Source organism: Oryctolagus cuniculus, chromosome 18 (genome assembly GCF_051225735.1).
Source record: "Oryctolagus cuniculus isolate XC-2025 breed Fujian yellow rabbit chromosome 18, ASM5122573v1, whole genome shotgun sequence".
Lineage (NCBI taxonomy): Eukaryota > Metazoa > Chordata > Mammalia > Lagomorpha > Leporidae > Oryctolagus > Oryctolagus cuniculus.
The window spans coordinates 23,009,157-23,019,864 of record NC_142884.1 but is presented as its reverse complement, the minus strand read 5'-3'; the positions used below and the strand labels follow the sequence as shown (position 1 = coordinate 23,019,864).

The 10,708-nt window shown below is 51.8% G+C and overlaps 1 protein-coding gene and 2 long non-coding RNA genes across 3 annotated transcripts in view; all 3 read left to right on the top strand.

Moving 5' to 3' along the window:
* The window catches only part of LOC149120855 (protein Aster-A-like), a 426,501-nt gene that overhangs the window by 327,092 nt on the left and 88,701 nt on the right, over nt 1-10,708 (top strand). The gene's annotated exons all lie outside the window — the stretch shown is intronic.
* Nucleotides 1,465-5,529, top strand: LOC149120860 (uncharacterized). Its single transcript, XR_016224939.1, has 2 exons — nt 1,465-1,621; nt 4,414-5,529. It is a non-coding gene; the product is annotated as an uncharacterized LOC149120860 (long non-coding RNA).
* LOC149120859 (uncharacterized) lies at nt 7,342-9,504 on the top strand. Its single transcript, XR_016224558.1, has 3 exons — nt 7,342-8,099; nt 8,183-8,548; nt 9,318-9,504. It is a non-coding gene; the product is annotated as an uncharacterized LOC149120859 (long non-coding RNA).

The window sequence follows — 10,708 nt, the reverse complement described above, 5'->3', positions numbered from 1 at the left end:
TGCCTATTCCCATGTTCCTGTTCTATTCCTTGCTCTGTGTCAAAATGTACAGCCTACACGCCAATACCTAAAGAAAATCTAGTAGAGATTACTACCATCTCTGCCGTTCTGAAACGTGGTAGGAATGACCGCTTCCCTAGGAGACGTGTGCCTCTCAGTGAAGCCCTCGGCCCTGCAAAGAGAATTCTCCACTCCCTGGTGACTTCTCCGGTCACTCTTCCGGCTTGATTACACACGAATACCCCGCTTCTTACATACAGTTTACTGACCAACTGTTACAACCTCCAACAACCGCTGGGCCCATCATCTTCATAGGCACATCTTCTAACACACCTCACAACTCCATTAAGGTATTGTTAGAGACCTAAAAGGTCTTGGGTCTATTTTTTTGTCTAATACCATATAAACAGAAAGCTCCCCAAGCCCCATTTGCTTGAGTATATCACTTGTTTTCATTCTTTTGTTAAAGATTTATTTATTTGAAAGTCAGAGTTACACAGAGAGAGGAGAGGCAGAGAGAGAGAGAGAGAGAGGTCTTCCATCTGCTGGTTCACTCCCCAGTTGGTTGCAATGGCCGGAGCTGCGCTGATCCAAAGCCAGGAGCCAGGAGCTTCTTCCTGGTCTCCCACATAGATGCAGGTGTCCAAGCACTTGGGCCATCTTCTACTGCTTTCCCAGGCCATAGCAGAGAGCTGGATCGGAAGAGGAGCAGCCGGCACTAGAACCAGCGCCCATATGGGATGCCGGCACTTCAGGCCAGGGCGTTAGCCCGCTGCACCACAGCGCCGGCCCCTTGTTTTCATAACCACTAACCAGGGATGGCTGCATGTTCTAATCAAGCCACGCTAACACCCCAACCTGCCACATGTGCCCAGGAGCCCCCCTGCTGGCCAGTCCCTGAGTGGGGCATGCACCTTCCTTACCTCACGTCCACACAGGTGCACTGTGCTCCTTCACCTTGTACATTCTTCCTCTCTACCCGCTCCTATTTTCCCTAATGAAACCACACCCCAGGGTATGGCAGTTACACCAGGGACTGTCATTTTCTCATCTGATGGGTACCTTCCTATTTCCATCAACCCGTGGCAAGATGGGCAACAGTCCTTTTAGAGGTCACAGCCACAGGACCCACCACTGTTAGCCCCAGTACAGCAGCCTTGGTCAAACAAAATCAAACCCTGTCTACCAACCAGCATGTCTGGTGGCCCCCTCTGATTGTACTCAAAGGGTGAATGAAACATTGCACCTTGTGCAATAAGCTGCTCTTAACTATTTAGTAACCAGAGAAGGAGACCAAGCTATGAGAAACAGGCAAAGCAGTGAAGGCATTTAATAACACAGCTGAATATTCCGGCAGGTTTCCTTAAGTCCAGAGGTAACTGACCTGTGCTTTTGGTTTTTTCCCACAAAGTGGAGTGCCTGATATGAACCAAATGATAAAACTTCACCAAAGCTTCTTCCTAGGTGTCTTCATCAAAGTTTACCTTCAGTGGCTGCATCAAGCTGTCCCACAGTCTAGGAGGGAAGCACTGCCCACCCAACATGAGGACTGTTAATGACGAGATACCACAGCATCACTCTATTACACTGATTTTCCTGTCGCATCCGTGTCCCCAGCCAGGTGAGCCGATGCACCAGTGTGGCGAGCATGGCCCTGACGCAGGCTGCCTGCGCCTTTCACCTGTGTACTTCATCCTGACACCCAGTAAGGGCCCTCGCCGTGGGTCCTTGTTCTCTCGGCTCTCTGGGCCTGTTCCCTGGGTGCTTACCCTGGTGCTGTCCCTTCCCCCTCTGTGCAGCCTCCTGGTGTCGGAAAATGGCTGTCTCTCTAGGACTTGGGAGTGTAACACATGTTCTTCAGACCTCTTGTGTGGTGCCTGACTGGCCATCCTGTGAACAAACAATTTAAATAGTTTCAACAACAAAGGGATCATAAGAAATATGCAACCCAAAGCCAGAAAAAGGAGAAAACGTTAATATAGAGCAGGATAAAGAGAAAACCAATAGCAAAATGGCAAAGTGAAAAGCCCAAAACTATGGGCAAACTGAATGTAAAGGTTGTAAATGCTCTAAATAAAAGATAGCTTTTTCAGAGCAGGTAAAAAGTAAGAAATAACGTGCCTACAAGGAAACCACTTTAAATATAAAGATACAAACAGTCAAAGCACAGAGACACACCATGGTAACCGTAATGCCACATAAAACTAACTTCAGAGCAAAGAAGATCACCTAAATATTTATACACCTAATAAAAACACTTAAATATAAAGAAAAGATGACAGGTAAGCTAGGAGGAATAGATAGACCTACACTCACAGCAGAGGGATCTTTAAAGCCCACTCTCTGTGTGGTTGATAAACAGGGACAGGGAAGGTGCAGAGACAGCGCTCTCGACCGCCTACACCCACTCGGCACTCAGAGACGCTCCGCTCAGAGAGCACAGCCTGCGTGATGTTCCATGCACTTGGACTAATCACCAAAATATACATGTTCTGGGTCATAGAGCAAATCTCAGTAAAGAGTTTCAAGCTATACAAAGTATGGGCCCGGACCACAGTCAACGTTAGATAAATTCCACAGACCAAAGTAGACACTGAAAGGGAATTTCAAAATTATTAGTACTGATTGAAATTAAAATGCCATGTCAAAATTTATGTTACCGGGGCCGGCACTGTGGCTCAGCGGGCTAATGACCTGGCCTGAAGTGCCAGCATCCCATATGGGTGCCGGTTCGAGACCCAGCTGCTCCTCTTCTGATCCAGCTCTCTGCTGAGTCCTGGTTAAGCCCCTGCAGCCATGTGGGAGACCTGGAGCAAGCTCCTGGCTCCTGGCTTCGGATTGGTGCAGCCCCGGCCATTGCGGCCAACTGGGGAGTGAACCAGCAGATGGAAGACCTCTCTCTCTCTCTGCCTCTCCTCTCTCTGTAACTCTGACTTTCAAAGAAGTAAATAAATATTTTTAAAAAATTTATGTGGCCAGCGCTACAGCTCACTAAGCTAATCCTCTGCCTGCGGCGCCGGCACCCCGGGTTCTAGTCCCAGTTGGGGGTGCCGGATGCTGTCCCAGTTGCCCCTCTTCCAGGCCAGCTCTCTGCTGTGGCCCAGGAAGGCAGTGGAGGATGGCCCAAGTGCTTGGGCCCTGCACCCGCATGGGAGACCAGGAGAAGCACCTGGCTCCTGGCTTCGGATCGGCGCAGCATGCCCGCCGTAGCAGCCATTTGGGGGGTGAACCAACAGTAGGAAGACCTTTCTCTCTGTCTCTCTCTCTCTCACTAACTCTGCCTTTCAAGAAAAAAAAAATTATGTTACTAAGTAAGCATTTAGAGAGAAATTTGTAGTGCTAAAAGCCTGCGTAGGAAAAGAAAAAGGCCTGGAATTAATGACCTAAGCTTAGGTTGAGAAATTTCTACCCCGAAAGTAGAACAACTACAGAATTTTTAGGAAACAGGAGAGAATACTTAGGTACTTGCTAAAATTATCCAGAGCAATCCAGGGCAACAGGGCAGTCAGAGGCGAACCCAGATTTTCACGGTGCTGTTGATCTGGCCCTGCTACTCCGCCCAGATTACAAAGCTACTCTGTGAATTGCCGCTCAGTCTGTGAAGCCACTTTCACCTTGAGCTGCTTCCTCCAACAAGCAAGCTCTTGCCAGCTTCTCTGTCCCGGGTTCCTGCCTGCCTCCGTGTCTGCGCGTCACCTGGTTTACTACCGGCTCACGTTCCCATGCTTTTTCAAGTTCAGCAGCTACCTTCCTACTCTTAAGAGAACACAGAGATCTAGGGAGGGGTGACATGGGCAAGGACACCCACCCAATCTTGTCATCAGTAAATGGCCTGAAATCCCAGCCCATCCCCAGGAAGCAGGCTGTCAGCTGGCAAACTGGACTAAAGGTATAGCCACACGAAGGAGAGTGAGACCTTCAAGATCCGATGCTTTTCCAATGAACAGAAAATGGAACATACTGACTACGCACATTTTTTGTGACTTCTCGATTTGTGAATTCATCTATTCACTAAAATGTATTTGTACCCCTCAAATTGATACTCAAAGAACTCTGGCGGTCATGTGCAGAGCGGCAGAAGTGTTGACTTGTCCACCGTTCATATTACTGGCTGAGGCACACAATGGTGCTGTATTATTTCAAAGCTCACACTTTGAAGCATCTTTTTCAGTCTGTTTGGTGCATTCTCTCTCTCTCTCTCTCTCTCTCTCTCTCTCTCTGTGTGTGTGTGTGTGTGTGTGTGTGATTTTGCTATTAAAAATTGCCACCAAGTATAGTGCCGAGGTGGCGTCTAATGTTCCTACGTGCAGGAAGTGCCCAGTGAAGAGAATGCATGTGTCAGAGAAGCTTCCTTCATTTACGGGTTATGCCACTGTTGGCGCTAAGTTCAATGCTTGTCAATCAACCCTACAGGGCCACCAGACAGGCGCAGCAGAATCGCCCGTTTAGAATGAGGCTGGTTCAGAAAGTGCGAAAAGCAACATCTACGTGAGGCTGCGGGAAACATGGAAGAGGCCAACTTGTGAATTCGTATGATGATGACCAGTTTCACAAAGCATGCAAGACAGCATCTCTGAGGGTGAAAGTCAAAGGCACTTAGAGTTACGATATTCAGATCAGGAAAGTGGGAACCTCAGCTTGACCCACTGGTTCTACATGTCAAGTGGTAACACAGGACAAAGGATGTCAACGCTGCAGGCGAAGCACATTCTGCACATCAGAAAGACGCACTTTGGAAAAGGGTTTGGTGGAAACAGGATTCAGTGTTGAGGAGCCTGGCCCGCTTTGTGAGGTCCTGGGCAAATGAACCTACTCAACCCACACGGCCTCCCAATCCCTGACTTTAAGTCATGCAGAGGTCACCCAGCCTTGCTGCTGTGTGGGAATACCAGATGACATTCAGTGTGAACCTGACTTTGCAAAGGACCCCAGATCCACAGGAAACAGAGGGAAAACCCTGATCTGTATGCCAGTCCATGGTGAGTAGAACAGATATGCATGGTAACATCAGAAACATTCTAGGATTGGCCCCACAACCGCTTTATCCAAGCTGAATACCATCTCCATGGCAAAAACGCTGCCTTCACGTTCCTATTACTTCTGGATATCGCCTCATTGCCATGGAGAACTTGCAAATTCCCACTCCACCCTAAATGTTCTTTTCAAGCCCCAAACACTGTACCTGCCATCCAACCTCTTCATCAGAGTGTGTGCTTAAAGGCTTTCGTATACACAACGTGAAGGACTTTACAGCAAAGCTCGCGTGGCTCGCGACACCAGCAAGGGAAGCACCGGACTACTGACAGCCAGACTATCTGAGACATGGCTGCGCTGGCCAGCTTCGGATACTGTCAAGCAGGCTATTACTGATAACTGCTGAGAAAACGTTTGACTGGCTGGACTTATGAAAAGTATTTGAAGGCTCTGAAAGGTAAGGAAAATATAAAGAAAAAAACCTCCCATAAAGCAATTGCTGTTAACACATTCCATACAGCACAGTGAGACAATAAAAATGATCCTACAGTGACAGATGAGTGGAAAAAGCTTCAATGATAAGAAACGAGGAGGGGGCCAGCGCTGCAGTGTAGTGGGTAAAGCTGTCGCCTGCAGTGCTGGCATCGCGGCTGCTCCACTTCCTATCCAGCTCCCTGCTAATGCGCCTGGGACAGCAGTGGAGGATGGCCCAAGTCCTTGGGCCCCTCCACCCACCTGGGGGCCCAGAAGAAGCTCCTGGCTGTGGATGTGCCCAGTTCTGGCTATTATAGCCATTTGTGGAGTGAACCAGTGGGTGGAAGACCTCTCTCTCTCTCTCTCTCTGTAACTCTTTCAAATAAATAAAATAAATCTTTAAAGAGGTCCCAAGTCCTTGGGCCCCTGCACCTGTGTGGGAGATCCGGAAGAAGCTCCTGGCTTCGGATCAGCCCACCTCCGGCCACTGCAGCCATTTGGGGAGTGAACCAGAAGATGGAAGACCTCTCTCTCTGCCTGTGCCTGTCTAACTCCACCTTTCAAGTGAATAAATAAATCTTTTTAAAAAAAGAAATGTGGAGGAAAGTTTGGCAGAGAAAGTGCTGGGGGACACGAGGGAAGACCTAGATGGGATGGTAAAACAGAACACTGAAGTCAGCAGTGAGGAGAAGGCTGTGAAAGTCAGCTGGGGACTCCAGGAACCATCCCTCTCGGGGCAGCCAAAACGTCACCAATCAGCAGACTCAAAGTCAAGTCAGCCAGAGACACGTGCTTAACGAGAAGAGGCAGGATTTGAACTCAGATCCCTCTGGCCTGGGGTGTCAGGTGGATCATCACCGTGAATCCACAGTGACACGGGCAAGGAACCTTTCCAGGGACCTTCCCAGTTAAGACAATTTCAGCCACTCTGGAAACTGCTTCCAGGGCCATGCAAGAGCCACGAGGAGGTGCCAGCCGCCTGGCGCCCCGCAGGGCTCCAACAAGCTCTCCATGCCCGCAACTGGCAGCTGGGAGACTGTGGGCTCCGGGGAATATCTCAACACGAGCTACCAGCCCAGCCTTTGTCTTTTAGCCACTGTCAAGGCTTCCCTAAGGGATCGCTGTGCAAGCTCTCCACGACTCGGGTGCCCAAGGATGGTGTGAAAGCCAGGATGTCTGTTCTAGCAGGGAGGCGATGGTGGGCTGTGATGACAGCAAACGTGCTGGAACATTCTGGAACATTCTGGTACTCAGGGTCCGTTTATATCCCCAGAGGCACAACATTCCAGGACACTATCAGTAATGAGCATCATAGGGGAATCACTTTTTAAATACAAGTAACTGTTAAACAGGAAAATGGACTCACTACTGTTAAGTTGCAAGCCAAGACATCTGTAATAAACAGGTGGCGTCTGGGAAGGTAAATGCAGTCACTATCCCGTCTTCCGGGGACTCAAAGGACTTTCTACTCTTATTTTTTATTTATTTATTTATATTTTTTTACAGGCAGAGTGGACAGTGAGAGAGAGAGAGACAGAGAGAAAGGTCTTCCTTTGCTGTTGGTTCACCCTCCAATGGCCCCTGCGGCCGGCGCGCTGGGGCCAGCGCATCACACTGATCCGATGGCAGGAGCCAGGTGCTTCTCCTGGTCTCCCATGGGGTGCAGGGCCCAAGCACTTGGGCCATCCTCCACTGCACTTCCTGGCCACAGCAGAGAGCTGGCCTGGAAGAGGGGCAACCGGGACAGAATCCGGCGGGACTAGAACCTGGTGTGTCGGCGCCGCAGGAGGGAGGATTAGCCTAGTGAGCCGGGGCGCCGGCTCTACTCTTAGTGGAAAAGCAGCACTTCCGGAGCCGCGCTGTGGTAGGCTGTAAGCACCCCGCCCTCCCTGCAGCGCCGGCATCCCATACGGCGCCGGTTCACATCCCGGCTGCTCCACTTCCCAGCCAGCTCCCTGCTAATGGCTTGGGAGAAGCATCAGAGGATGGCCCAAGTGTCTGGGTCCTTGTTACCCACGTGGGAGACGCAGGTGTACTTAAAGGGCAGAGAGAAAGACCCTAGTTCACTTCCCCAACGCCCACGACAGCCAGGCAGGAGCCTCAGTCCCCCGTGGGTGGCAGGCACCGGAGCCCTCGGCTGCCGCCTCGCAGGGCGCGCGTTCGCATGAGGCTGGAACCTGCGAAGAAGCCGGGCCTCCCCTCTGCCGCCCCGACCGCCTGCCCTAATATCACTATGGTAGATCCCAGGGATCGGAAGCCGGGGGCAGCGACCAGCTCAAGGACAGAGCCAGAGACGGTAACTCTTCTTAAAACCCCCGACCAGGGTTCGGGATCCGGAATTGGAAACGACTCAGCTCCCCTGCGGACCCCCAGATCCAAGGGCATTAAAAGGCAAAGGGGAAGGGTCCCAGGACCACTACGTCACGGCAGGTGGGACCCTGCGAGCAGAGCACCGAGCGCGGCTCTGCGCCACCTCCACTCTCCGCGCCGGCGCCGCCACGGGACTCAGTGGCCGGAGCCAGGCCGGCGTGGCGGTTACTGAAGCTGGCCCGTCTCTGCCAGCGCCTCGCCCCAGCCGCGGGAGGAACCGGACCTCTGTCTCCGCGGGGCGAATAAGGGCGCACAAGGGCCAAGGCATCAACCCGGGCGTTGTGAGTGCAAAGTGCCAGCGGACAGCCCTCGGGGGCGGGCACGGCTCGCACACCAGCGCGTAAGCCGCTTTTCCTCTGCTCAGTCTCGGAAGGTGTGAGACGCCACCTCAGCTGTGCGTGCAGCCCGCGTTGGGCTGCCAAGGACGGATCAGCCGGGCACGAGTGACGCTCTGAGGCGCAGCGCAAGAAGCCCCGCCCACTCTGCTACGGGAAACGCCCTTCTCCGTCGTCCGTCATTGGCCAGCGCCCGCGACGCACAAAGCAATGCCTTCTGGGTAATGTAGTTTCTGGCCTCAAGCCCGGTGGCACTTGGAGCGGACTTCCTGGTCTCTAAATAGCTTCTAAGGTCTCTAACAGGGCTTGGCTTCGCTTCCTCTTAAAGGAGACGCTCACAGATTTCCGTGGCTACTTGTGGCAATGACCCACCCTCAAAGACAGACCTTTAACAGGTAAGCGGTGCCTTGCTGTTCCTTTCTGTGTAGACTTGCACCAGCACTTTCTAACTCCGAGGCTTGAGATGGAGATTTATAAGAAAAATGAAGGTAGTCCTTTAACTCTAGATGGTCCCACATGCAGTAGCCTTCAGACACATCAACATTACCTGGGAATTTGATGCAAGTTCTCAGACCCCACCTCGAATCAGGGCCCAGCTCTGTGTTTGATGCTGGACCACCTTTGAGAACCGTGAGTAAATGAGATAACACTGGCTTCTTCGTTCAAGTGTTCTAGGGAGGTGTTTCCCGGTTTTTATATAACAAGTTCTTGTCTCTTCAGAGATAAGAATTCAAAACAGCGCCATAAACATAGTTCCAGAATGAGAGAGAGAGAGAGAGAGAGAGAGAGAGAGAGAGAATGCATTCATGGTGAGGGCAGTGAGTGCAGGAGGAGAAATGCTCCTTTATGGGGCGGGGGTGGGGGTGGTCCTGTAATGGGTGGCGTTGGGTGGAGTTTAGTGTGCATGGGGGTTTTCTGGGAGACTCATGGCACCTGCTTGTATACATCGTGGCATCTCCTTCTTCCTGGTCCCGAGTGAAACACAGGTGTGTCATGGGAAAGTGCGTGAACTGGAGTGACAGGTGGGGCTGGGCTTACAGTCTAGGGCTGTGCAGAAAAACCTGGGGCCTGCGCTGTGGCACAGTCGGTTAATGCGTTGGCCTGAAGCGCCGGCATCCCATATGGGTGCCGGTTCTAGTCCCGGCTACTCCTCTTCCGATCCAGCTCTCTGCTATGGCCTGGGAAAGCAGTAGAAGATGGCCCAAGTCCTTGGACCCCTGCACTCACATGGGAGACCCAGAGAAGCTCCTGGCTTCTGGCTTCAGATCGGCGCAGCTCTGGCCATGACGGTCATCTGGGGAGTGAACCAGTGGATGGAAGACCTCTCTCTCTCTCTACCTCTTTCTGTGACTCTTTCAAATAAAATATTAAAAAAAAAAAAGCCTGCAGCTCATCTATTCCTATCTCATCTTCCTGCCAAGTCCCCCTGTGTCAGGAGGTAACTAAAACGTGCTTAGCGCTGGGCCTGGAACAGAATGCTGAGTAGACAGAATCCGTTGCTGTCATTGTTATTTTATATTAGTGCTACTGAAGACGTAATGGCAAGGATCTCAGATATGCTGTGGGAAGTAAGCCCGAGATACTCCGTTGAGCCGTTGGTAATATCTGCTTAAACACAAGCTACGCGGACTCTCTGATTCAACAAGGGGGCTCCTGAGTATGTTGACAATTTTTATGTAAAAATACTTTTTTAATACCACTGGCTCACATAAGTTTTTATTTTAACAGTGAATGCAAGGAGGTTTCATGATCTGTGGGTACATACACTGCCCAGAGTGCCATGGGGCCCAGGCAGGGAGTTAGGGGAAAATGAACTGGAAGATTCCCCACAACTCTTGTCTCTAGGCCTGCAGTCAGCCCCGCAGCCACTTTCCTGTGAGGCACCTGTGTCTCCGCCAGGAAGGAGGAGATGCCCTGCGTACCTCTGTGAGCTGAACTCCATGTGGAGGCCCATGGGAGCACCCAGAAAACCCCAGGACACTGAGCCACGCCCAGACTCCCGCTCACTGGTGCATTCAGTCAGGGCACCGCCCCCTGCCCCATCCAGGCGCCCGCTGGGCTGGGGAGCACCTCCCCCCTTGCCTTCTCCCACACTCTGGCTGGTGCAGCTCTGTGACTGTCACGCGAGCCTTTCTCCCTGTGGGGTTACCTGAGTGTGTTCTCACCCCCTCAGTTTAAGTAAGTCCTCTGCTCTCATGTACACTACTGATGCCTCTGCTTGGAATTCCTGTTTCCCATGGGGAAAAGGGCTCGGAATGAAAACCGGGAAACACATTCCCACAACACAGAACCACTTGCTCACAGACCACAGGATCCAAAACTTAGGCTCCCCAGGCCTGCCAACGTGCAGCCCTAGGTGGAGGGTGGAGTTGGCCTGGTTTCTAGCTGGTGACGGAGCATCGGACGGGTCATCATTCGTCTCTAATTTACAGTGTGGGAGCCCTGCCCTTCTGCTGCTCCTCCAGCCCACAGGGCAGCCCGGGCCCGGCACAGAAGGCTCCCATGTAAACCACGGCCCACAGAGGCGAGCACAGTGGAAAGTGAAAACACTAAGT